Source organism: Anolis carolinensis, chromosome 3, assembly GCF_035594765.1.
Source record: "Anolis carolinensis isolate JA03-04 chromosome 3, rAnoCar3.1.pri, whole genome shotgun sequence".
Taxonomy (NCBI): Eukaryota; Metazoa; Chordata; class Lepidosauria; order Squamata; family Dactyloidae; genus Anolis; species Anolis carolinensis.
This window is the reverse complement of record NC_085843.1, coordinates 243,399-267,932: the sequence shown is the minus strand read 5'-3', so window position 1 is coordinate 267,932 and position 24,534 is coordinate 243,399. Positions and strand designations below refer to the sequence as shown.

At 47.6% G+C, this 24,534-nt stretch overlaps 3 protein-coding genes across 4 annotated transcripts in view; all 3 read right to left on the bottom strand.

Moving 5' to 3' along the window:
* Positions 1-22,488, bottom strand: part of LOC107983751 (oocyte zinc finger protein XlCOF6-like) — a 144,028-nt gene extending 121,540 nt beyond the window's left edge. Inside the window, exon 1 of the mRNA XM_062977017.1 lies at positions 22,381-22,488. The gene's annotated coding sequence lies outside the window, so the exon portion shown is untranslated. The remainder of the gene's footprint in view (positions 1-22,380) is intronic.
* The window catches only part of LOC107983781 (zinc finger protein 135-like), a 175,498-nt gene that overhangs the window by 7,260 nt on the left and 143,704 nt on the right, over positions 1-24,534 (bottom strand). The window lies entirely within an intron of this gene.
* Positions 1-24,534, bottom strand: part of LOC100558833 (zinc finger protein 850) — a 90,279-nt gene that overhangs the window by 6,361 nt on the left and 59,384 nt on the right. The window lies entirely within an intron of this gene.

Sequence of the window (24,534 nt, the reverse complement as noted above, 5' to 3'; positions counted from 1 at the left end):
TGGGCAGTCAAATGACAACCGGGATCACAGGCAAGCATGGTCAGGAACAACAAAATGAAGCAGGACGCAGGCTGATAGAATTTTGCCAGGAAAACTCGCTGTGCATAACAAACACCCTTTTCCAACAATCTAAAAGACGGCTTTACATATGGACTTCACTCTGTTATCACTGAGAACTTTACTGTAGGATACCTTGACACGCATAAAGCCGAGACTGCTAGTCGGCTCACCCGGACTCCCTTATATACACACCCCCCACGTTCAAAGTAACAATTCCTGCCTAGAGAAATCCCCACACTATCCTTCCTGCCAAGCACACCAGCCGTTTTTCTTCAGGACTGAGAACCGCAGGTGCCTTATCAGTCTGTGATGTCAGCGTCCTTGATTTCTGGCGCCGGAGTACAGGCCCTGCAATCAGGGTCCTGACAAGATTGACTACATCCTCTGCAGCCAAAGGCGGCGGAATTCCATCCAGTCGGTGAAATCAAGACCTGGAGTTGACTATAGTTCAGATCATGAACTTCTTATTACAAAATTCAGCATCAGACTAAAAAGAATGGGGAAAATACACAGACCAATTAGATATGATCTCACAAATATTCCTAGTGAATATGCAGTGGAGGTGAAGAATAGATTTCAGGGACTAGATTTAATATATAGAGTCCCAGAAGAACTATGGACAGAAGTTTACAACATTGTTCAGGAGGCAGCAACAAAGTACGTCCCAAAGAAAAAGAAAACCAAGAAGGCAAGGTGGTTGTCTGCTGAGACACTTGAAGTAGCCCAAGAAAGAAGGAAGGCGAAAGGAATCAGAGGTTAGCCAGGAGAGGCAAGGAACTATTTTTAAACAAGCAATGCATGGAAGTGGAAGAAGACAATAGAATAGGAAGGACAAGAGACCTCTTCCAGAAAATCAGAAACATCGGAGGTAAATTTCAGGCAAAAATAGGCATGATTTTGTGTTGTGTTTTTTAACTTATTGTGTATATTTTTTATTGGTTTTTGTTTTTGTCCTGATGTTTTATATTTTATCATTGTTTGTATTTTGATTTTGCTGTAAGCCGCCCCGAGTCCCCTTCGGGGGAGATGGAGGTGGGATACAAATAAACTTATTATTATTATTATGATCAAAAACAAAGATGGCAAGCACCTAACAGAAACTGAAGAGATCAAGAAAAGGTGTCGAGAATATACAGAAGATCTGTATAGGAGAGATAATAATATAGAGGATAGCTTTGACAGTATGGTGAGTGAATTAGAACCAGACATCCTGAGGAGTGAGGTTGAATGGGCCTTAAGAAGCATTGCTAATAACAAGGTAGCAGGAGACGACGGGATCCCAGCTGAGTTGTTTAAAATCTTGAAAGATGATACTGTCAAGGTGATGCATGCCATATGTCAGCAAATATGGAAAACACAAGAATGGCCATCGGATTGGAAAAAAATCAAATTATATCCCCATACCTGGTGGGGACGAGGGACAGGGCCTTCTCGGTGGTGGCTCCTCGGCTGTGGAACTCCCTCCCCAGCGATATCCGGCAAACCCCATCCCTCCTGGGATTTAGAAGAAAACTAAAAACTTGGCTCTGCGCCCAGGCATTCAGCAAATAATCTCATTGGCTGTTGTAATTGGGTCGCAAATCTGTAATTGTAGCAGTAGTGAATGACTGAGGATGGTGCAATATCGCTGCTTTGCAGCGTTTTAATTTTTGTATACTTTTTATCATGTTTTTATCATGTTTTAATTGTTTTGTTTTTATAGTATATTTGTTGCTGGCCCTCGTGGCAGAATGTAAGCCGCTCTGAGTCCCCTCGGGGAGAAGGGCGGGGTATAAATGCATGTAATAAATAATAAATAAATAAATACCAAGAAAGGGAAACGCTAAAGAATGCTCAAACTTCCGTCCAGTGGCCCTTATTTCCCATGCCAGTAAGGTAATGCTCAAGATCCTGCAAGGCAGAATCCAGCAGGACATGGAGCGAGAGTTGCCAGATGTCCAAGCTGGGTTTAGAAAAGGCAGAGGAACGAGAGACCAAATTGCCAATATCCGCTGGATAATGGAGGAAGCCAGGGAGTTTCAGAAAAACATCTACTTCTGCTTTATTGACTATTCCAAAGCCTTCGACTGCGTGGATCATAATAAACTGTGGCATGTTCTTGGTGGTCTGGGGATACCAAGTCACCTTGTCTGTCTCCTGAGAAATCTGTATAACGACCAAGTAGCCACATTAAGAATAGACCAAGGAACAACAGACTGGTTCAAGATTGGGAAAGGAGTGCGGACATCAGGGCTGCATCCTCTCACCCTCCCTATTCAACTTGTACGCAGAACACATCATGCGACGTGCAGGGCTTGACGAATCCAAGGCTGGAGTTAAAATTGCAGGAAGAAACATTAACAACCTTAGGTATGCAGATGATACCACTCTGATGGTTGAAAGTGAGGAAGAGCTGAGGAGCCTTATCACCAGGGTGAAAGAAGAAAGCGCAAAAGCCGGGCTGCAGTTAAACATCAAGAAAACCAAGATCATGGCAACCAGACCAACTGGCAAATAGAGGGAGAAAATGTGGAGGCAGTGACAGACTTTATATTTCTAGATGCAGACTGTAGCCGGGAAATCAGAAGACGTCTACTTCTTGGGAGGAGAGCAATGGCCAACCTCGACAAAATACTGAAAAGCAGAGACATCACACTGGCCACGAAGGTCCGCATAGTCAAAGCCATGGTCTTCCCCATAGTAACCTATGGATGCGAGAGCTGGACCATAAGGAAGGCTGAGCGAAGGAAGACAGGCACTTTGGAACTGTGGTGTTGTAGGAAAATCCTGAGCGTTCCTTGGACCTTGGCAAGAAGGTCCAACCAGTCCATCCTCCAGGAAATAATGCCCAGTGGCTGCTCACTGGAGGGAAGGATATTAGAAGCAAAGATGAAGTATTTGGCCACATCATGAGGAGACAGGAAAGCTTGGAAATGATCACAATGCTGGGGGAAAAGGAAGGAAAAAGGAAGAGAGGCCGACCAAGGGCAAGATGGGTGGACGGTATCCATGAAGGGACTGGCTTGACCTTGAAGGAACTGGGGGCGGCGACGGCCGACAGGGAGCTCTGGCCTGGCCTGGTCCAGGAGGTCACGAAGAGTCGGAAACGACTGTGTGAATGAAGAAGACACATGGTTGGAAGAGACCCCTTGGACCATCTACTCTAACCCCCTTCTGCCTTTGTGCACCAAAACATAATCCAAGCACCCCTGACCACCACCAACAACACCACTGTAATAATCAGGGTTGGAAGAGACTAGCCTTCAAGAAAAATGAATCCACAACAGGGCTGCAGAGTTTTCTTTCAGTCATTCACATTGGAATGACTGAGGAGGAGGGAGAGGGGCACACACAGACTCCGTGCTTGTTTCACCGCACACGCATGCGCCTCGCTCTAACTCTGGCTGTGCGAACTCCCTCCTTGTGGATGCTTGTGTGCGATGCAACAACAACGGAGGCGTGCCTGGGTAGTGGCAAGATGGCGGATGCAGCAGAACGCTGAAGCTCCTGAGAAATTCAGCGCTCTGACCTCTCCAAACACTTGATAGAACTGTGTCTCTACACCCAAAACTGCTGGACAAAGGCAGAGGGGTGCAAAGCCAAAGGCCCTGGGTAAGGTACCAAGAAAATAAAATAAATAAATAAGAAATGGTGCTGGCAGGGGCAAGGCGGGCAGAGTGAGGAGAAGGTGCCTTTTCACCTAACAGGTGCAGAACGCCGCCACCATTTTAAACACAAGAACGTCGGGAAGAAAAGTAACCAAAGAAAAAAGGGAAGCTGCTCTGCGACAGAGGCTCCTGACTGGGAGCTTGGATTAAATGAGATCTCAGAGTGGATTAAGACAGTCATAGAGACGGAGAACTGGGGAATCCAAAAGAAGAAAACAGGACGGTCAAAGCTGGTGGAGGAGGAAAGGGACGGAAATCTGGGAACCCTCCGAGGGGTCGGAGGTGCAGTGAGAGAAGACAACACAAAGGCGGCAGGAGGAAAGTTACAGTGGGAACACGGAGGAAAGGGAACACCACGCCGCGGCGAGACCAGCTCACCTGTGGACAGGAAGTTGAGGAAGAACCGACACAGCTCCGGCGGCGAGAGGAGGAGAAACGAGCGAAGGAGAAAGACAGCGGCGACGCGTGTGCGGGCCTGCGTGTGTGTGTACATGTGTCGGCGTGCGTGCATGCAAACGTCAACGCGCAGGACAGATGCGCGTAGGAGTAGAGAGAACAGCAGGGGAAGAAGTATGTTCGTGTGAGGACGATTGTGTACAACAGCAGAAGAAGAATCCAGAGATTAATGCAATAGAGTAACAAGGAAACGCATGAACGATAAATGACCATTGAGTGCACACCTTTCGGAATAAGGAACGGAGGACAGAAAGGCAGGTAGATTGCTAATTGCAGTGTAGACTTGTATATTTCGTATATTCTGTACTACATACATCAGATGTGTTGTCTGAAATGAAATGTACGTAATGAAATGCTCTGTATGTATTGAATGTCCAACTGCTTAAATAGTGAAGATTAGGGACACCTAAGGTCAAAACAATGGCTAGGGCTTGGGAAGTAAGAGGGCAACATCCCTTTCATTTAGTTTTAGTTTATCAAGATTTACACATTTCAATTTGAAAGGGGGGTGTATCCGAAGAGTAGAGATGAGTGTAGTAAAGAGCAAAATGGAGAAAGAGAAAGAAAAGGAAAAAAGAGGGGTCGGGAGAAAAGACTCACTTACTGATGACTATAGTATAAAACATGTAATGTTTGAAATTTGAAAATTACAAACAAAGGTAATTAAATTACAGGAGAAACAAGAGATACAATTTAAAGGGTAAAAGAAGAGATGACGAACATGATGAAAGAATTGAAAGAAGAGATACAAACATTGGTAAAAGAAGAAATCAACAAATTAAGGGAGGAATTGGAAACAACAAAACAAGAGGGTGCAGTGAGAGCCGAGGAAAATAGGGAGATTTATAATAATCAAAAAGAAATGAGGAAGGAAATGAAAATAATGGATAAAGAGATAAAAGTAATTAAATCCCAACAGGAAATTATGGAAATAAAAGAAAAAGAATTGCAGTTAAGATTGCGCAATGTTCAGGAAACAGGAAATGAAAATATTAGAGAAATGTGTACTGAAATAATAGCTGAAATAATTAAAAAATCCAAAGAAGAGACAGACTGTGAAATAGAGAGAGCATATAGGGTATATTCCAAACATTCAAAAAAATATAGTACACCAAGGGATATTGTGATCCTCTTTAATAAGAAGAGGATAAGGGATGAAATCTTGACAAATAACTCTAAATCACCAACATGGTATAAAGGGGGGAAAATAGCAATTCTAAAAGAATTTCCGATCTCGGTTCTGGAAAGAAGGTGAAAATACTATTTTTTAACCGATGAGTTGAGAAAAAGAAATGTCAGATTTAGATGGGATAGAATAGAGGGGTTGATGTTAACGTGGGAAGGGAACAGGAAATGGATTACAAATGAACAACATGCAAAAACATTTTATGAGAAATATCTGAAAAAAGATTACAAGGAGGACAGGAAAGAGGATAGGAAAGAAGAATATCAAACCCAAAGTAAGAGTGAGGAAGAACAGAGAAATGAATGGTTTCAGGGTGATAAGGAGGAGTTGGGAAGACGTAAGAAAAGACTCAGAGAAAAGTCACCGGAAGTTATTATAAATTTGATGGCTCTGAACAAGGAAGCAAAGGAGGGAGGAGAAGAAATCAATAATGATGATGGCGGTACAAAAGCTTAAAATATATTCAAACAATGTTAACGGTTTTAATTCACCGAATAAAAGAAGGAAAATTTGGCATCACATAAAAAGAGGAAAATATAATATAATTTGTTTACAAGAAACGCACATAACACACAAACATGTGGCATACTTGACACAAAATAGTTTAGGCAAAACATACTTTGCTTCGGGCCCGGAAAAAAAAAAAGAGGGGTTGTGACATATATAAATAATAAGATTTTATCAAATATGGCATTCAAAGGTCAGGAAGGTAGAATACTAGGTATAATGATAAAAATAGGGGTCAGAAGAATATTAGTATGCAATATATATGCGCCAAATGGTTGCAACACGAAATTCGCAAGCAATTTGCAGCAAAAGATCTTGGGGCAAGAGTACAAGGAGCTATTATTGATGGGAGACTTCAACGGGGTCTTAGATATTGAGTTAGATAAATCAAATACAAAGGGGTCATCTAAAAAGGTGGGGGTGGAAAGTTACCGTCAAGATAACTAGGATTACAAGACATTTGGAGGCATAGAAAGGGCAGGGAGAGGGACTATACGTTTCTATCACATAGACATTCGACCTGGTCGCGGATCGATATGATCTGGGGGACAAAATTCATAACATCATAACAACATAAGTAACTGCAATCAAGATCCTACCAAGGCTCCATTCAGATCATGCACCCAAGTCTTAATAGAGGATAAAACTAGCATTAATAGAGAATATAGATGGAGGCTAAATGATATGTTGCTAAAAGATCTCATAGAACAAAAAAGATACAAGGGCTTACTAACCGAATATTTTCAACTAAACAGGGAGGAAGATACTGACATAGCGATTATCTGGGACGCTAGTAAAGCGTATATTAGAGGACAGTTTATCCAGCATAATATAAGGAAGAATAGAGATAAAAGAACAAGACAGAAGGAACTGGAGGAGGAGACAGCTAGTTTAGAAAAAAAATTAAAGAACAACCCAAGAGATAAAGAGATAACTTTCAAATTGGATGCTCTAAAAAGACAGGTAGAGGAACTGGAAGAGGTTGGAAAAAAATGGCATATGCTAAACAGCAAAAGTTTGAAAACGCAAACAAAGTAGGAAAGTGGTTGGCGTGGAAGATGAATAAAAGAAAACAGTTACAATGTACTGATAAAATTCAAGAGAATAATAATACATATTTCGATAGGAAAGAAATAGAAAATCAATTTGTTAAATATTACAGGAAACTATATTCAGAAGATAACATCCCCGAGGAAAAGGTAATGCAATATTTAGGAGAACAAGACATAAAGAAATTAACAGAAAGTCAACAAGGACTATTAAATAAAAAAATAGACATAGAAGAGATAGAGAGAGCAATTAAAAGATTACCTAGTAACAAAGCTCCAGGACCGGACGGTCTTACAACCACATAATATAAAACATTTCAGGATATTCTAAAGATACCCCTACAAAAGGTAATGAACAGAATTTCAGAAGGAGCAAGGGTTCCACAAACATGGGAGAATGCCAACATAGTACTAATATCAAAGAAAAACACATATAACTCTATAGTTGCAATCTATAGACCAATCTCATTGTTAAATGTAGATTATAAAATATTTACTAGCATTTTAGCAGACAGGTTAAAAATGTATTGGCCGAAAGAATACACGAAAATCAATGCGGTTTTCTACCTGGAAGACAACAAAAAGAAAATATAAGAATACTATTAAACGCAATTGAGTATTATGAAAAAAAGACAAAAGGAAATGGCCTTCTTATTTTTAGACGCCGAGAAGGCATTCGATAGCGTATACTGGTTTTGTATGTTCGAGATTCTCACGGAAATTGACATAGGATATTATTTCAAAAATGCAATAAGAAACATTTATTTACAACAAAGAGCTAGAATTATAATAAATGGACAACTGTCGGACACAACAGAAATAAGGAAAGGGACAAGACAGGAGTGCCCCCTCTCCCCTTTACTATTTATCGTGTTATGGTTGAGCCTTATGGCTCTGATTCTGGGAGACGTGGTCGTAAGACACTCTCGAGGAGCGAGAAAGGAAGCGGCTGCGGGACTTATTTGCAGAACCATCTGACGAGGACTCCTTTGAGGGTTTTACTGAGAGAATGGAGGAAGAGATGGTTAGCTCAGAGGAGGATGACATGGAATGGACTCGTGTGAGGGAGGATTTGGGTGCCACCGGCAATGATAGTATGGAAGGCGATTGGGGACCTTCAGGATTAGACCCATGGACAAGCTGGAGGGATGGAACGGGATCCACAGCTGGGGATGCTGTGGGGCGTAGTCAAAGGTGTTTCAGCTCTGATGAGGAGGATGATGATGAGGCACCTGGAATTAGGGTAACAGCTGATAGCGATGAGGAGTTGTAAACTGGCATAAAATGGGGTTTAGAATCTAGGGCTAATTGCGTTGGGCAAGGTAATCTGGACGAACGCTTGGGCTCTTGCTGGGAATTTCCTGAAGACGGGTGTGTTTCGTTTGCTGAATACGTAAGTTACCAAGGACACTGGGCATAGGCGGCGGGAGGAACTGTGTGGGCTTTTGTTGTGCAACCTGTGTTTAATCTTAATAGCTTGGACCTCCGTCGTCTTCTTGACGGACGCCAATTGTTTACTCTGGATTGACTGACTGACTGACTGACTGACTACGACCTCGGACTATCCTTCCTGTGGCTATCGTTGGAACTGGTGAACTACAAACATCTGTACCTGGCTGTCGACCCTCGGACCGGATTGGGACCTCGCTGACCGCTGCTGCCCCTGATTGATGTGTTTGAACTCGGAGATTGTTTGCTGCGTGGAGGAGTAACTTCTTAGTTACTCAATCACAGCTTTTGGTAGCAGAGAAGTATCTGCTGCCGGTTATTTGTGTTTCTTTGAACCTTTGTTCACCAGCTTTTGTTTGTTTAAAGTCCCAGGCTGAAGTAAGCATTTTTGGTTTAACCCGGATTAAACTCCAGTTTAATCCGGTTTATCTTTTGAACGATTTTTAGTATCCTTTTCACTTCAAAGGCCAATGTTTGCCTAGCCCTTGTCTTTTACGGGCATTTTTGGTTCTGTAACTCCAATAAACTTTGTTGAATCTTATCTGGTGGCGTTCTGTCCTTGACATATCCTAACATCAGAAATACTACTAGAAGCAATAAGGAAAAACAAAGAGCTGGAAGGACTGAGAACTAAAAATAATAATTATAAGACACGCGTATACGCGGACTACATTGTGTGTATTATAGAAGAGCCAATAGACCAGATCAAGTTGTGGTTGGAAGAAATTGAGAAATTCGGGGAAATAGCTGGGATAAAGATAAATAGAAGTAAAACTAAAATTTTGACAAAGAACATCCCACATTCACAGAAGGAAGTGTTACAACACAAAACAGGGATAGAGGTAGTAAAAAAAATTAAGTACCTAGGGATTGAATTAACAGCAAGCAATATCCAACTGCAAAAAAACAATTATGATAAAAAATGGAGAGAAATAAAACAGAAAATGAAGAGATGGGAAGTTTTACACCTTTCTCTATTAGGGAAAATTGCAGCCATAAAGATGAAGGTTTTGGCGGAAGTATTATTCGTTTTTAGGAATTAACCCATCCTGAGTAACAAAAAAATATTGAACGATTGGCAGAGAGAAATTAACAAATTTATCTGGGGCAGAAAGCGGGCGAGGATAAAGTTCCAATACATGAAAGATGACATTCGGAGAGGAGGTATGGGAGTACCCAACCTTCAGTTGTATTATGATGCTGCCGCATTGGAATAATAATAATAATAATAATAATAATAATAACTTTATTTCTATACCCCGCCCCATCTCCCCGAAGGGACTCGGGGCGGCTTACATGGGGCCTGGCCCGATAAAACAAACAAATAACAGTAACAAAGCAATAAAACAATTATCCCAGTAAAAAAACACCACCATCAATAAAAACAATCATTAAAATCAACAAGCAGGATATAGTATTAAAAACAGGAGACTAAGTCGTAGATCCCAGGCAAAGTGCAGAGTATTACGAAATGGGGAAAGGAAATTCCACAGTTGAATTGACAATAAAGTGCGGTATAAAATGACAAGACAACAACAATGGGACTATTATGGAATGGACAGATAGATCAATCCAGCAACAATTAAACATTGAAGGCCTTTTGGAAGAGCCAGGTTTTTAAGCTCTTCCGGAAGGAGAGGAGGGTAGGGGCCTGCCTGATCTCCCTAGGTAGAGAGTTCCAAAGCCGGGGGGCCACGACGGAGAAGGCCCTCTCTCTCGTCCCCACCAACCGTGACTGCGAGGGTGGTGGGAGCGAGAGAAGGGCCTCCCCCGACAAGCGAAGAGAACGTGTGGATTCATAGAGGGAGACGCCGTCTCTAAGGTAGGTGGGTCCCAAACCGTTTAGGGCTTTGTAGGTGATAACCTGCACCTTGAATTGGGCCCGGAAAATAAATGGCAGCCAGTGGAGCTCCTTAAACAGAGGCGTTGAACGCGCCCTGTAATTTGCTCCAGTTAAAAGCCTGGCTGCCGAACGTTGTACTAGTTGTAATCAGGGCCGGCCGGAGATATTTTTTGATGGGAAGCGGGGGTGCTGAAAAGCGCCCCCGCCACCGGCGCCATGGCCCCGCCCAGCGTGCCCTGGCCCCGCCTCCCACGCTGCGTGGGAGGCGGGGCCAGGGCGAATAGGGAGGGGGGCGGGGCCAGAGTTGGCCCCGACCCCGCCCAGCGTGCCCTGGCCCCGCCTCCCATGCAGCGTGGGAGGCGGGGCCAGGGCACGCTGGGCGGGGGGGGGGGGCGGGGCCAGAGAAACCTCCGCTGCAGTCTGGCCTGCTACAAAAGGCCAGACGGGCGAGCGGGGGTAGCGTGGGAGGCGGGGCCAGCTCTGACGCCGCTCCCCCCCCCCGCCCAGCGTGCCTTGGCCCTGCCAAGGCTGGGCGGGAGGCGGGGCACCGCCCTGACGGTGCCCCGCCTCCCGCCCAGTGCGCCCTGGCCCGTCTGGCCTTTCCTAGCTGGCCAGACTGCAGCGGAGGTCCCTGCAGGCCGCAATCGCGGCCTGCAGGGACCTCCGCTGCAGTCTGGCCTGCTACAAAAGGCCAGACGGGCGAGCGGGAGTAGCGTGGGAGGCGGGGCCAGCTCTGACGCCGCTCCCCCCCCCGCCCAGCGTGCCTTGGCCCTGCCTCCCACGCAACGTGGGAGGCGGGGCCAGGGCACGCTGGGCGGGGGGCGGGGCCAGAGCTGGCCCCGCCTCCCACGCTACCCCCGCTCGCCCGTCTGGCCTTTTGTAGCAGGCCAGACTTCAGCGGAGGTTCCTCCAGGCCGCAATCGCGGCCTGGAGAAACCTCCGCTGCAGTCTGGCCTGCTACAAAAGGCCAGACGGGCGAGCGGGGGTAGCGTGGGAGGCGGGGCCAGCTCTGAGGCCGCTCCCCCCCCGCCCAGCGTGCCTTGGCCCCGCCTCCCACGCTGCGTGGGAGGCAGGGCCAAGGCACGCTGGGCGGGGGGGGGGGGGAGCGGCGTCAGAGCTGGCCCCGCCTCCCACGCTACTCCCGCTCGCCCGTCTGGCCTTTTGTAGCAGGCCAGACTGCAGCGGAGGTCCCTGCAGGCCGCGATTGCGGCCTGCAGGGACCTCCGCTGCAGTCTGGCCAGCTAGGAAAGGCCAGACGGGCCAGGGCGCACTGGGCGGGAGGCGGGGCACCGTCAGGGCGGTGCCCCGCCTCCCGCCCAGCCTGACGGCGCCCCCCCGGGCCTGCGCCCGAGGCGGCGGCGTCAGGGGCCTCAATAGTGGGGCCGGCCCTGGTTGTAATTTCCGGGCCGTCTTCAAAGGCAGCCCCACGTAGAGCGCATTGCAATAATCCAGTCTAGAAGTAACTAAGGCATGGACCACCATGGTCAGATCAGACTTCTCGAAGTATGGTCGCAGCTGGCGCACAAGTTTTAATTGTGCAAAGGCCCTCCTGGCCACCGCTGACTCCTGAGCCTCAAGCGTCAGCCCCGAGTCCAGGAGGACCCCCAAGCTGCAATGGACCTGCGCCTTCAGGGGGAGTGCGACCCCGTCAAGCACAGGTTGCCACCCCAGACGTACGACTGACCTGGAGGACCTCTGTCTTGTCGGGATTAAGTCTCAGTTTGTTCGCCCTCATCCAGCCCATCACAGCGGCCAGACACTGGTCCAGAATCCGAGGGGCTTCCTTGGATTTAGGTGGAAAAGAGTAGTAGAGTTGGGTGTCATCCGCGTAGAGATGGCACCGTACTCCAAAACTCCGGATGACCTCTCCCAGCGGTTTTATGTAGATGTGGAAAAGCATGGGGGACAAAATAGAACCTTGTGGGACCCCACAGGTCAATGGCCAGGGGTCCGAGCAGGTGTCCCCCAGCTTCACCAACTGGGAACGGCCCTCCAGGAAGGACTGGAGCCACTGGAGTGCAGTACCCCCAAGGCCCATCCCAGAGAGCCGCCCCAGAAGGATACCATGGTCGATGGTATCGAAAGCCGCTGAGATGTCCAAGAGAACCAGCAGGGTCACACTCCCCCTGTCCAGCTCCCTGCGGAGGTCATCCACCAAGGCGACCAAAGCCGTCTCGGTACTGAACCCAGGCCTGAAGCCAGACTGTGATTGGTCCAGAAAATCCGTATCTTCCAAGAATCCCTGGAGCTGAGAGGCAACCACCCGCTCCAAGACCTTGCCCAAGAATGGTAGGTTAGAGATTGGCCTGTAGTTACCAGGATTGATCGGATCCAATGAGGCCTTCTTCAAAATAGGCCTTACCACGGCTTGTTTTAGGCTGGATGGAAATTTGCCCTGCCCCAAAGAGGCATTAATTATTGCCACAAACCAATCAACTAACCCACCACTGGCCTGTTTTAAAAGCCAAGGTGGGCAGGGATCAAGGGCACAGGTAGTCGCCCTCACCGCTCCAAGAATCTTGTCCACATCATCAGGTTGCACAAACTGAAACGAATCCCACAAGATCTAACAGACAGATGCCTCGGTTACCTCACCTGGCAATGCTTCAAGATTGGCGTCCAAGTCGGAACAAATCTGAGCGACTTTGTCTGCAAAATGGTGAGCGAACTCGCTACCATTGGTGAAGGATTGGGCTACTCTGTGGAAGACCAGGATATTGGCATTAGGTCAGGATTTGAATAAAGGATGGCATGCATATTTATGGAAAAGGAAAGGTCACAAAGAAAAGAATTTTAATAACCATTATTTGAGAAAAGCATTATTAACAACATGGGAGAAATACAAAATAAGATTTTACAGGAAGACCCCTTTATGGCTCTCCCCCCCTAGAGACAGATCATATGAGAGAGATCCCTAGGGAAAGATAGTTAACATATAAACAATTGGAAAAGATAGATAATCAGGGAATAATGTTAAAATCATATGAGGAGGTCAAACAAATACAGTAGAGTCTCACTAATCCAAGCCTCGCTTATCCAAGCCTCTGGATAATCCAAGCCATTTTTGTAGTCAATGTTTTCAATATATCATGGTATTTTGGTGCTAAATTCGGAAATACAGTAATTACAACATAACATTACTGCGTATTGAACTACTTTATCTGTCAAATTTGTTGTATAACATGAAGTTTTGGTGCTTAATTTGTAAAATCATAACCTAATTTGATGTTTAATAGACTTTTCCTTAATCTCTCCTTATTATCCAAGATATTCGCTTATCCAAGTTTCTGCTGGCCTGTTTAGCTTGGATAAGTGAGACTCTACTGTACAACCATCTATAACCTGGTTAAATTATTGGCAGATCAGAGAAGGTTTCAAAATAGACAGCCAAATAGGATTTGAGAGAAATGACACAGTATGGGATAAAGTTTTAAAACTAGAAAGGAAAGTAATCAAAGTGTTATACCAACAGCTGTTGATTTGGGAAACAGAAGAGACTTACATAAAAGAAAACATGACCACATGGGCAAGAGAGGTTGGACACACTAATTTTGGAAGAGTGGGAAAGATGTTGGCAAAAGAGACTAAAATACACATATTCAATAACACTTAAGGAAAGCTGGTATAAAATCTTTTTCAGGTGGTACATCACTCTGGTAAAATTGGCAAAATTTAACAAGAGTAAGAAAGGGGAAGAGTGCTGGAAATGTAGGAAAGAGAAGGGAGATTTTTTTCATATGTGGTGGGGGTGTAAGAAGATTAAAAGGTTTTGGAGAACGATACAGAAAGAAATGGAGATCATATTACAAATAAAGCTTGTACTAAAACCAGAATATTTTCTATTAGGGTTAACAGACTTTTTGACGGACTTAAACGACGAAAAATTGTTTATATATATGATAAGCGCAGCTAGAATCATGATCGCAAAACTGTGGAAAACAGAGGAGACACCATCAATAGAACAATGGACATTGAAATTGATGGATATACAAAATATGGACACATTAACGCAGATAATCTCAAAAAAAAAAAAAAAGGACAAAAACGGACTGGAACAAATTAAGAAAATATCTAAAGGAAAAAAGAAATTTGAAAATATAGAGGGTGATATTGGATAAGAGTACACTCTTGGGTTCTAAGAATATTGTTTTGGGAGAGAACTGAGAAAATCAAGAATCAAACCGCAGAGCAGGGAAACTGGAAGGTAACACAGAGAGGAGGGAGGGCCAAGCGGAATTATGTGCGGTTTTTTTGTGTTTTCTTTGGCCTGTTTTTTGTTTATATGGTCACACGTGGCTCTCTCTTTTTATTGTATCACTAAAACTATAAATAAAATGTTTTTAAAAAAAACAACGGAGGCGTGCCTGTGGCGAAAGGAAGAGGCCTCCCTCTTTACCTCACCACGCAGACTCCCTCCTTGTTTCGTCCCGTGCATCCACAAGGAGGGAGTTGCATGGCAAGATAAAACGGCTCACGTCTATGAACAAAGGATTCCCCCAGGTCAGGAGGGGAAGCTGAGAAGGCCATTTAATGCTAATTGAAGTGATTAATTACAACATTAACACTGGCCTCCAACAGACAAAAGTTCTTTTCCCCACCCAGGACCTTCCACAGATATATAAACCTTCCTTGCTGAGTTTCTCCATATGCCTCACAACCTCTGAGGATGCTTGCCATAGATGCGGGTGAAACGTCAGGAGAGAATACTTCTGGAACATGGCCATACTGCCCGGAAAACACACAACAACCCTGTGATCCCGGCCATGAAAGCCTTTGACAACACAGCTATCTTATTTCCTGACCAATGTGAGGATTTTTTTTTCCGTGTCAGGAGCAACTTGAGTCACTTCTGGAATGATAGATGGATTGGGGACATACTTTTCCCGCAGAAGCTGCCCGAGTGCATGCGCATTTGAATAACTCAGTCCCCATGTCCTAAATTAAATCAATATATTTCTCATGCACTGTTCCCGCTTTATAATTAACTGGACGCCCATACCCTGTAAACGATAAAACATTTTTTTTCCATCTTGTTGTTTGTCCCACAGCACTTTGTAATAATATTACTGCACTTTAGTTCAAATGTCCCCTCCATTCTACCCCCCTCCTTTAACCTGGTGGTTCATTCCATTTTAGTATGTCTGTACTCATTTTATGATTTTAAATGAGTTTTGTGATCATTGTAATGTATTGTTTTATAGTGTCGATTTTACTGTGGTATTATTTACTGTAATGTGTTTTGACTGTTGTATTTGTTTTGTTAGCCGCACTGAGTCCCTGTCGGGAGATGGTGGCAGGGCATAAGAATAAACTTACTTACTTACAGTGGGAGCAAAGTTGAGGGGAGAAGCGGCAGTTTGGACGGTGCAACTTTATGAGACTCAGGCCTCAGAGCTTCACTGCTGGGGAGATTTCCTGGGGGCTTTAAAGCTGAGGTTCCAGGGCCCTCGAGTGAAGACAAGGGCAAAGTCCCAGCTTAAGCTATTGAGCCAAGGGAACAACACAGTTGTGGAGTCTGCACTGAAGTTCAAGTCCTTGGCAGGTAGGATTCCAGAATGGTCAGCCGCCACAAAAGGGGAGCTCGTTAAAGGAGGACTGAGGCCAGATCTTCTAGAATGGGCGCTCTACCGTGATGACCCAGAGGACTGATGGTACCGAGGTGGATCTACATCAGGCATGGGCAAACTTCGGCCCTCCAGGGGTTTTGGACTTCAACTCCCACAATTCCTAGCAGGACAATCTTTGGCCTTTCAGGGGTTTTGGACTTCAACTCCCACAATTCCTAGCACGGCAATCTTTGGCCTTTCGGGGGTTTTGGACTTCAACTCCCACAATTCCTAACACGGCAATCTTTGGCCTTTCAGGGGGTTTGGACCCCAACTCCCACAATTCCTAGCGGGGCAATCTTTGGCCTTTCGGGGGTTTTGGACTTCAATTCCCACAATTTCTAAAAGCCGGTAGATGAACTACATCTCCCCTAAATCACTGTCAATTCCTCTCAAACCCCTCCAGTACTTTCTATGGGACATGAGAGAAGCCTCCCACAAGGATGGTAAAACATCAAAACATTTGGGCGTCCCCTGGGCAACGTCCTTACAGACAGCCAATTCTCTCACTCCAGAAGCAACTCCGGTTGCTCCTGACATGGAAAAAAAAAGTACTTTCTATCAGTTCTGATGATAAAAGAGCCGACTTGCATCTCAGCCTCCTGGCACTGTTTTTTTTTTCCTTTGCTGATCCCCCTCAAGGGAATTGTTAATGGTCTAATGCTGGCCTGGGCCAACCTGGGCCCTCCCTCCCTCCCTCCTTCCAGGTGTTCTGGACTGCGACTCCCACCATTCCTCACAGCCTCGGGCCCCTTCCTTTTCCCCCTCAGCCGCTTAAGCCGAAAAGGAAAGGGAAAAGGAAAGGGAAAAGGAAAGGGGCCTGTGGCTGTTAGGAATGGTGGGAGTTGGAGTCCAAAACACCTGGAGGAAGAGAGGGAGGGCCCAAGTTGGCCCAGGTCTGGCATGATGTCTTAATCCATTAATTTGTTAGATATGGTTAAGTGTGTAACCTGTTTATTTGGTTATTTGTTTTTTAAATAATAATAATAATAGTACAGTAGAGTCTCGCTTATCCAACCTTCGCTTATCCAACATTCTGGATTATCCAACACAGTCTGCCTTTTAGTAGTCAATGTTTTCAATACATTGTGATGTTTTGGTGCTAAATTCGTAAATACAGTAATTACTACATAACGTTACTGTATATTGAATTGCCTTTTTCTGTTGATTTGTTGTAAAACATGATGTTTTGGTGCTTAATTTGTAAAATCATAATATAATTTGACGTTTAAAAAGCCTTTCCTTAATCCCTCCTTATTATCCAACATTTTTGCTTATCCAACGTTCTGCTGGCCCATTTATGTTGGATAAGCGAGACTCTATCGTACTTTATTTTTCTATTCCACCTCCATCTCCCCGAAGGGACTCAGGGCGGCCAACATGGGACCAAGCCCAAAAACAGAAACAAGGTATGACAAGTTAAAACAAGCATAAATAACTAAACAATATCAACACAACAATAAAGTAAAATAAACAGATTAAAACACAGTAGTACAATACAGGGTGTTTGAAAAAGAATTCCCTAGTTTTAATGTAAATCACATTGAAACTAGGGAGTTCTTTCCCTATATAATACCATAATAACGTGATAAAAGATAAAGCAATAAAACAAACATCACACCTAATGGATAAAATGGGGGCAGTCAGGTCAGAAAGTGCGCAGTTTCAAGACCATTTAATGAAGTGCCTGGAGTGAGTGTGGAAGAGATTGTCTGGGATAATCGATATCTGGCAGGCTCCATCCCGTCTGCGGTTCAGAAAGAAACTGAAGACCTGGCTATGCGCACAAGCTTTTAAAGAATAAGTTTCGGTCCGGATTAAGGATTTTGTACAAGATCTGGTGTATGAATGGCACACGCACTTTGCACTGTTTTAAACTCTGTATATTGTATACAGTAGAGTCTCGCTTATCCAACATAAACGGGCCAGCACAACGTTGGATAAGCGAATATGTTGGATAATAAGGAGGGATTAAAGAAAAGACTATTAAACATCGAATTAGGTTATGATTTTACAAATTAAGCACCAAAACATCATGTTATACAACAAATTTGACAGAAAAAGTAGTTCAATATGCAGTAATGCTATGCAGTAATTACTGTATTTACGAATTTAGCACCAAAATATCACGATGTATTGAAAACATTGATTACAAAAATGCGTCGGATAATCCAGAATGTTGGATAAGTGAGTGTTGGATAAGTGGGACTCTTCTGTATCATAATGTTGTTTTAACTGTTTTAATGCTTATTTTATTGTACTATGGTAAAAAATGTTTAAAAGCGATGCAATGCTTTTCGGTTGGAAAGATTGGCCGTTTACAAGAAACGTTGCCCAGGGAACACCCGACTGGATTTAATTGACCTTATTTAACATCTTCAAAACGATCAGCCACAACCACCACTCACAAAGAGCTTTATGTATGCTGATGACCTGGGCCTAACAACACAAGCGAAAGATTTTGAAGGATGTCTCCAGCTACTACAAAGAGAACCACCTGAAGCCTAACCCTGCCAAGACACAAGTGTGTGCTTTCCACCTACGTAACCGTGCAGCCAACAGGAAACTGAAAGTCTCTTGGGAAGGCCAAGAGCTCGAACACTGTTTCCATCCTTAAATACCTTGGTGTCACCTTAGACAGAACACTAACATATAGGAAACACTGCATGAACACCAAGCACAAAGTAGCTACATGCAACCACATCCTGCGGAAACTGACTGGCAGCGCATGGGGAGCAGACCCACAAGTAATAAGAACATCAGCCCTGGCCTTGTCTTTCTCAACGGCTGAGTGAGCCTGTCCTGTCTGGCACAAGTCTGCCCATGCGAAGCAGGTGGACATAGCACTGAAGGAAACATGCAGAATCATCACGGGAGGCCTTAAACCTACACCTGTTGATAAACTCTACAAGTTAGCTGGCACTGCCCCTCCTGACGTGCGACGGGAAGTTGCTGCTAACGGTGAGAGAAATAAGGTTGAACATTGTGAAAGCCACCCACTGCATGGCTATCAGCCTCCTCCCACCAGACTCAAGTCAAGGAAGGGCTTCGTGAGAACCACCACTCCCTCCTCTTGATGTTCCTCCAGCAGCAGCAAGGGTGTCCCTCTGGGCAGCCAAACCTGGCAATCCCAACTGGATGGCCCCCCACGAGGGTCTTCCTTCCTTCAGGGCAAACCAAGAATGGGCCACTTGGAAGTCCCTGAACAGACTCAGAAGCGGAGTGGGAAGATCCAAAGGGAACCTGGCAAGGTGGCACGACCTGGAGAAATCCTCCGCCTTGTGTGACTGTGGTGCTGAACACACAACTCAGCACATGTATGCTTGCCCACAATGCCCTGCCTCATGCACGGAGGAGGAGTTGTTCAAAGCCAAAGACAATGCGGTTGCTGTTGCCCACTTTTGGTCTAAAACTATTTAGCTGGTTGTGATGCGGCCCTCCAAGGTCATTTACCTGGTCCACACTTCCCATTGAAATCCTGATCGGTTTGAGTTGGTTAAAATTGTTTTTATTTTTAAATAATGTATTTTTCTTTCTTTCGTTGTTGTTGTTTTTGCACTACAAATTAGACGTATGCAGTGTGCATAGGAATTTGTTCATTTTTTTCTTCTTCAAATGATCATTCGGCCCCTTAGCAGTCTGAAGGATTGTGGACCGGCCCTCTGCTTTAAAAGTTTGAGGACCCCTGATTTAGCTGGTTGTGATTTCCTTTATTTTATCACTTCTTAAAATTATTTATTATGCAATGCTTTTGACACGATATATATATATATATATATATATATATATATTCCTTTCCTTGCCTAGTTTATCCATGCCTCACAGCCTCTGAGGATGCCTGCCATAGATGTGGGCGAAACGTCAGGAGAGAATACTTCTGGAACATGGCCATACTGCCCGGAAAACACACAACAACCCTGTGATCCCGACCATGAAAGCCTTCAACAACACAGCTACAGTAGAGTCTCACTTATCCAACATAAACGGGCCGGCAGAACGTTGGATAAGTGAATATCTTGGATAATAAGGAGGGATTAAGGAAAAGCCTATTAAACATCAAATTAGGTTATGATTTTACAAATTAAGCACCAAAACATCATGTTATACAGCAAATTTGACAGAAAAGGTAGTTCAATACGCAGTAATGCTATGTAGTAACTACTGTATTTATGAATTTAGCACCAAAATATGACGATGTTTTGAAAACATTGACTACAAAAATGCCTTGGATAATCCAGAACGTTGGATAAGCGAGTGTTGGATAAGTGAGACTCTACTGTACTATTACTATTATTATTATTGTGTTGCGGTCAACCGTGAAAATGAATACAAACTGGCTCCAAGTATTCTAAAACACTAAAATCAGAATATATAAACATTAATGTGGTATAATAAAACAGAACAATACAATCTCTAAAATCAGAACACTAAATAAAGAACAACACTCTGAAAATGGGAATTCCACACAGGAAACAATCAGGGCCAGCTAACACCTCCCAACAAAGTATTCCCATCATCAAAGTCTGGAAAATCCTCTGTTTTCTCAGGGCCACAGACAGTAGAAGCACATAAAATATCGCAAACAACACCACTCTGAAAACAAGGAAATTCCAGACAGGAAATAATCAGGGCCAGCTAACACCTCCCAACAAAAAATTCACTCAGGGAGGAAACAGCCAGGCTTTAAAGCTGCAAGACCATTTTCCCTAATTGCAGCAATCATACTTGCCTCCAACAGACAAAAAAAAAATCAGAAATATTGTATATTCACAACCTTTAGGAAATAATATCCCCTGATGGCGCAGCGTGTTAAAGCGCTGAGTTGCTGAACTTCTGGACCAAAAGGCCGCAGGTTTGACTTGGGGGAGCGGAGAGAGCCCCCACTGTTAGCCCCAGCTTTTGCCAACCCAGAAGTTCAAAAACATGCAAATGTGAGTAGATCAATAGGTATGCTCCGGTGGGAAGGTAATGCCGCTCCATGCAGTCATCCCACATGACCTTGGAGGAGTCTACGGACAACGGCGGCTCTTCGGCTTAGAAATGGAGATGAGCCCCAACCCCCAGAGTCAGACATGATTGGATTTAATGTCAGGGGAAAACGTTTACCCTTGACCTTAACTACCACCAATTCCTCAATACTTTATTTCCCATACCACCAGACTTCGCCACAGCAATGCATGGCCAGGCACAGCTAGTATATTCCTTTCCTTGCCTAGTTTCTCCATATGCCTCACAGCCTCTGAGGATGCCTGCCATGGATGTGGGCGAAACGTCAGGAGAGAATACTTCTGGAACATGTCCACACAGCCCAAAAGACACACAACAACCCTGTGATCCCGGCCATGAAAGCCTTCGACAACACAATAATAAAACTTTATTTATACCCCGCCACCATCTCCCCGCGGGGACTCGGGGCGGCTTACATGGGGCAGCAGCCCAAAACAACATAAGGACAAAATATAAACAACATAATACAATCACAATACAGAAAAGACAAAACAGTAATACATTATATCAATTTAAACAACAATACAGGATAAAAAATTACATTTAAAACATATAAATGGTAAGACCGTAATAAATATAGGACAGATTATTTAAAAACCCTCTGGGGCTGATTAATTAATGACTGTGTCTCCGAAGGCCTCCCCTTCCCACAGGCCCCTCCCTCGCCACCTCTGAGGAGGCCTTCCTGCCACAGGAGTGGGCGGAACGCCAGGAGAGCGTGCCACCGGGTGAACCCGGCCCTGAGGAGGAGGCCTTCCTGCCACAGGAGTGGGCGGAGCGCCAGGAGAGCGTGCCACCGGGTGACCTTGGCCCTGAGGAGGAGGCCTTCCTGCCACAGGAGTGGGCGGAGCGCCAGGAGAGCGTGCCACCGGGTGACCTTGGCCCTGAGGAGGAGGCCTTCCTGCCACAGGAGTGGACGGAAAGCCAGGAGAGCGTGCCACCGGGTGACCCCGGCCTTGAGGAGGAGGCCTTCCTGCCACAGGAGTGGGCGGAGCGCCAGGAGAGCGTGCCACCGGGTGACCTTGGCCCTGAGGAGGAGGCCTTCCTGCCACAGGAGTGGACGGAAAGCCAGGAGAGCGTGCCACCGGGTGATCCCGGCCCTGAGGAGCAGGAGGCCTTCCTGCCGCCGGAGTGGGCGGAACGCCAGGAGAGCGTGCCACCGGGCGACCCCGGCCCTGAGGAGGAGGCCTTCCTGCCACAGGAGTGGACGGAACGCCAGGAGAGCGTGCCACCGGGTGACCCCCGGCCCTGAGGAGGCCTTCCTGCCGCAGGAGTGGATGGAGCGCCAGGAGAGCGTGCCACCGGGCGACCCCGGCCGCGAGGACACCCTGAGGTCGCCAAGGCCATCCCTCCCTGGGGTTCCCCGAGGGGCCACTCCACCCCGCCCCCTCCAGGCTCACCGCCTCCTCCGTCTTCCCTCCTTCGGCCTCTCCGCTCCGAGCGAGGATTCTCCTCAGCCTCCCTCCAAAATGGCGGCCGTCCCTTCGGGGAGGCCGCACCAAAGCCCCCCCCTCTCTCCCTCCCTGGGGTTCCCCGAGGGGCCACTCCACCCCGCCCCCTCCAGCCTCACCTCCTTCCTCGCCCTTCCTTCTCTCCTTCCTTCCTTCCTTCTTCCTTCGGCCTCTACGCTCCGAGCGAGGATTCTCCTCAGCCTCCGTCCAAAATGGCGGCGCCGCCGAGAGGGGTCTGAGTGACGTCACCACCAGAAGAGAAGAGAGGAGGCGGACCCTGGCGGAGCAGCCGCGCTCCTGATTGGCCGCCCGGGAGGCTGGAGGCCCGTCCGCCCGCCCGGCTGGCTGTGGCTCTGGGGGCGGGGCTCATTTGCATGTTTAAAGGGGACGCGCCCTCCCGTCCTGCCTGGCCCGAGGATGCGCACCCGCCCCCTCCCCCGCCCTCCTCTCCGGGCCTGGCCTTCCCGTGCACATCCCCCCCCCCCCGCCAGAACCCTTGTCTGCGTGAAGCACGGGTGGATGTTGCAATTAATCGTCTTGATTAGCACTGGGTGGCCTTGCGGCTTCAAAGCCTGGCTGCTTCCTGCCTGGGGGATCCTTTGCCGGGAGGTGCTAGCTGGCCCTGGCTGTTTCCTGTCTGGGATTCCCCCGTTTCCAGAGTGCTGTCCTGATCTTAGAGCCCTTTCATCCTGGGGCGACGGCGAGGCCTCCTCCTCCTCCTCCGGGGCCTCTGCGTGGGGTGCGGGGGGGAGGGGTCCCTCTGGCCCCTGCTGGACGGAGCAGGGAACTCCAGGCAGGAGACAGCCAGGGCCAGGCAATAAGGACCCCCCAGGCAGGAATCGCCAGGCCTTGAATCTACAGAGAGATAACGCCCACACGCCTCGTTCACAGCAGACCTCGCCACCTCTGAGGGTGCCTGCCTGCCACAGACGTGGGCGAAACTTCAGGAGAGAATGCTGCTTTGGGAACATGGCCAGACAGCCCGAAACACTGACACCAACCCAGTGGTTCTGGCCATTAAAACCTTCGGCAACACAATTTATTGACAGAATGCTGATACGCTAATTTACGACACCCTAAAAACCACCCAGCGGCCCTTGGAATGAGGAAGTGCCGTGGCAGTGGAGGATGAGCAGCTGCGCCCCCTGGTGGCCGGAATCGAGCCCCCTGTCTGTCAGGCTTTGCTGGGTGTGTTTCGGCTTCTCCAGCCTGGCGGGGGGCCTCCGGGGCGTCTCAGGGTGTTCGATCCCATGGGGGGAGGGGGCTGGGCGGGGGGGGGGAGTGCGACCCTCCTGGTTCTCCGGGGCGTCTCAGGGTGTTCGATCCCATGGGGGGAGGGGGCTGGGCGGGGGGGGGAGTGCGACCCTCCTGGTTCTCCGGGGCGTCTCAGGGTGTTCGATCCCATGGGGGGAGGGGGCTGGGCGGGGGGGGGGGAGTGCGACCCTCCTGGTTCTCCGGGGCGTCTCAGGGTGTTCGATCCCATGGGGGGAGGGGGCTGGGCGGGGGGGGGGGGAGTGCGACCCTCCTGGTTCTCCGGGGCGTCTCAGGGTGTTCGATCCCATGGGGGGGAGGGGGCTGGGCGGGGGGGGGGAGTGCGACCCTCCTGGTTCTCCGGGGCGTCTCAGGGTGTTCGATCCCATGGGGGGAGGGGGCTGGGCGGGGGGGGGAGTGCGACCCTCCTGGTTCTCCGGGGCGTCTCAGGGTGTTCGATCCCATGGGGGGAGGGGGCTGGGCGGGGGAGGGGAGTGCGACCCTCCTGGTTCTCCGGGGCGTCTCAGGGTGTTCGATCCCATGGGGGGAGGGGGCTGGGCGGGGGGGGGGGGAGTGCGACCCTCCTGGTTCTCCGGGGCGTCTCAGGGTGTTCGATCCCATGGGGGGAGGGGGCTGGGCGGGGGAGGGGAGTGCGACCCTCCTGGTTCTCCGGGGCGTCTCAGGGTGTTCGATCCCATGGGGGGAGGGGGCTGGGCGGGGGGGGGGAGTGCGACCCTCCTGGTTCTCCGGGGCGTCTCAGGGTGTTCGATCCCATGGGGGGAGGGGGCTGGGCGGGGGGGGGGAGTGCGACCCTCCTGGTTCTCCGGGGCGTCTCAGGGTGTTCGATCCCATGGGGGGAGGGGGCTGGGCGGGGGGGGGGGAGTGCGACCCTCCTGGTTCTCCGGGGCGTCTCAGGGTGTTCGATCCCATGGGGGGAGGGGGCTGGGCGGGGGAGGGGAGTGCGACCCTCCTGGTTCTCCGGGGCGTCTCAGGGTGTTCGATCCCATGGGGGGAGGGGGCTG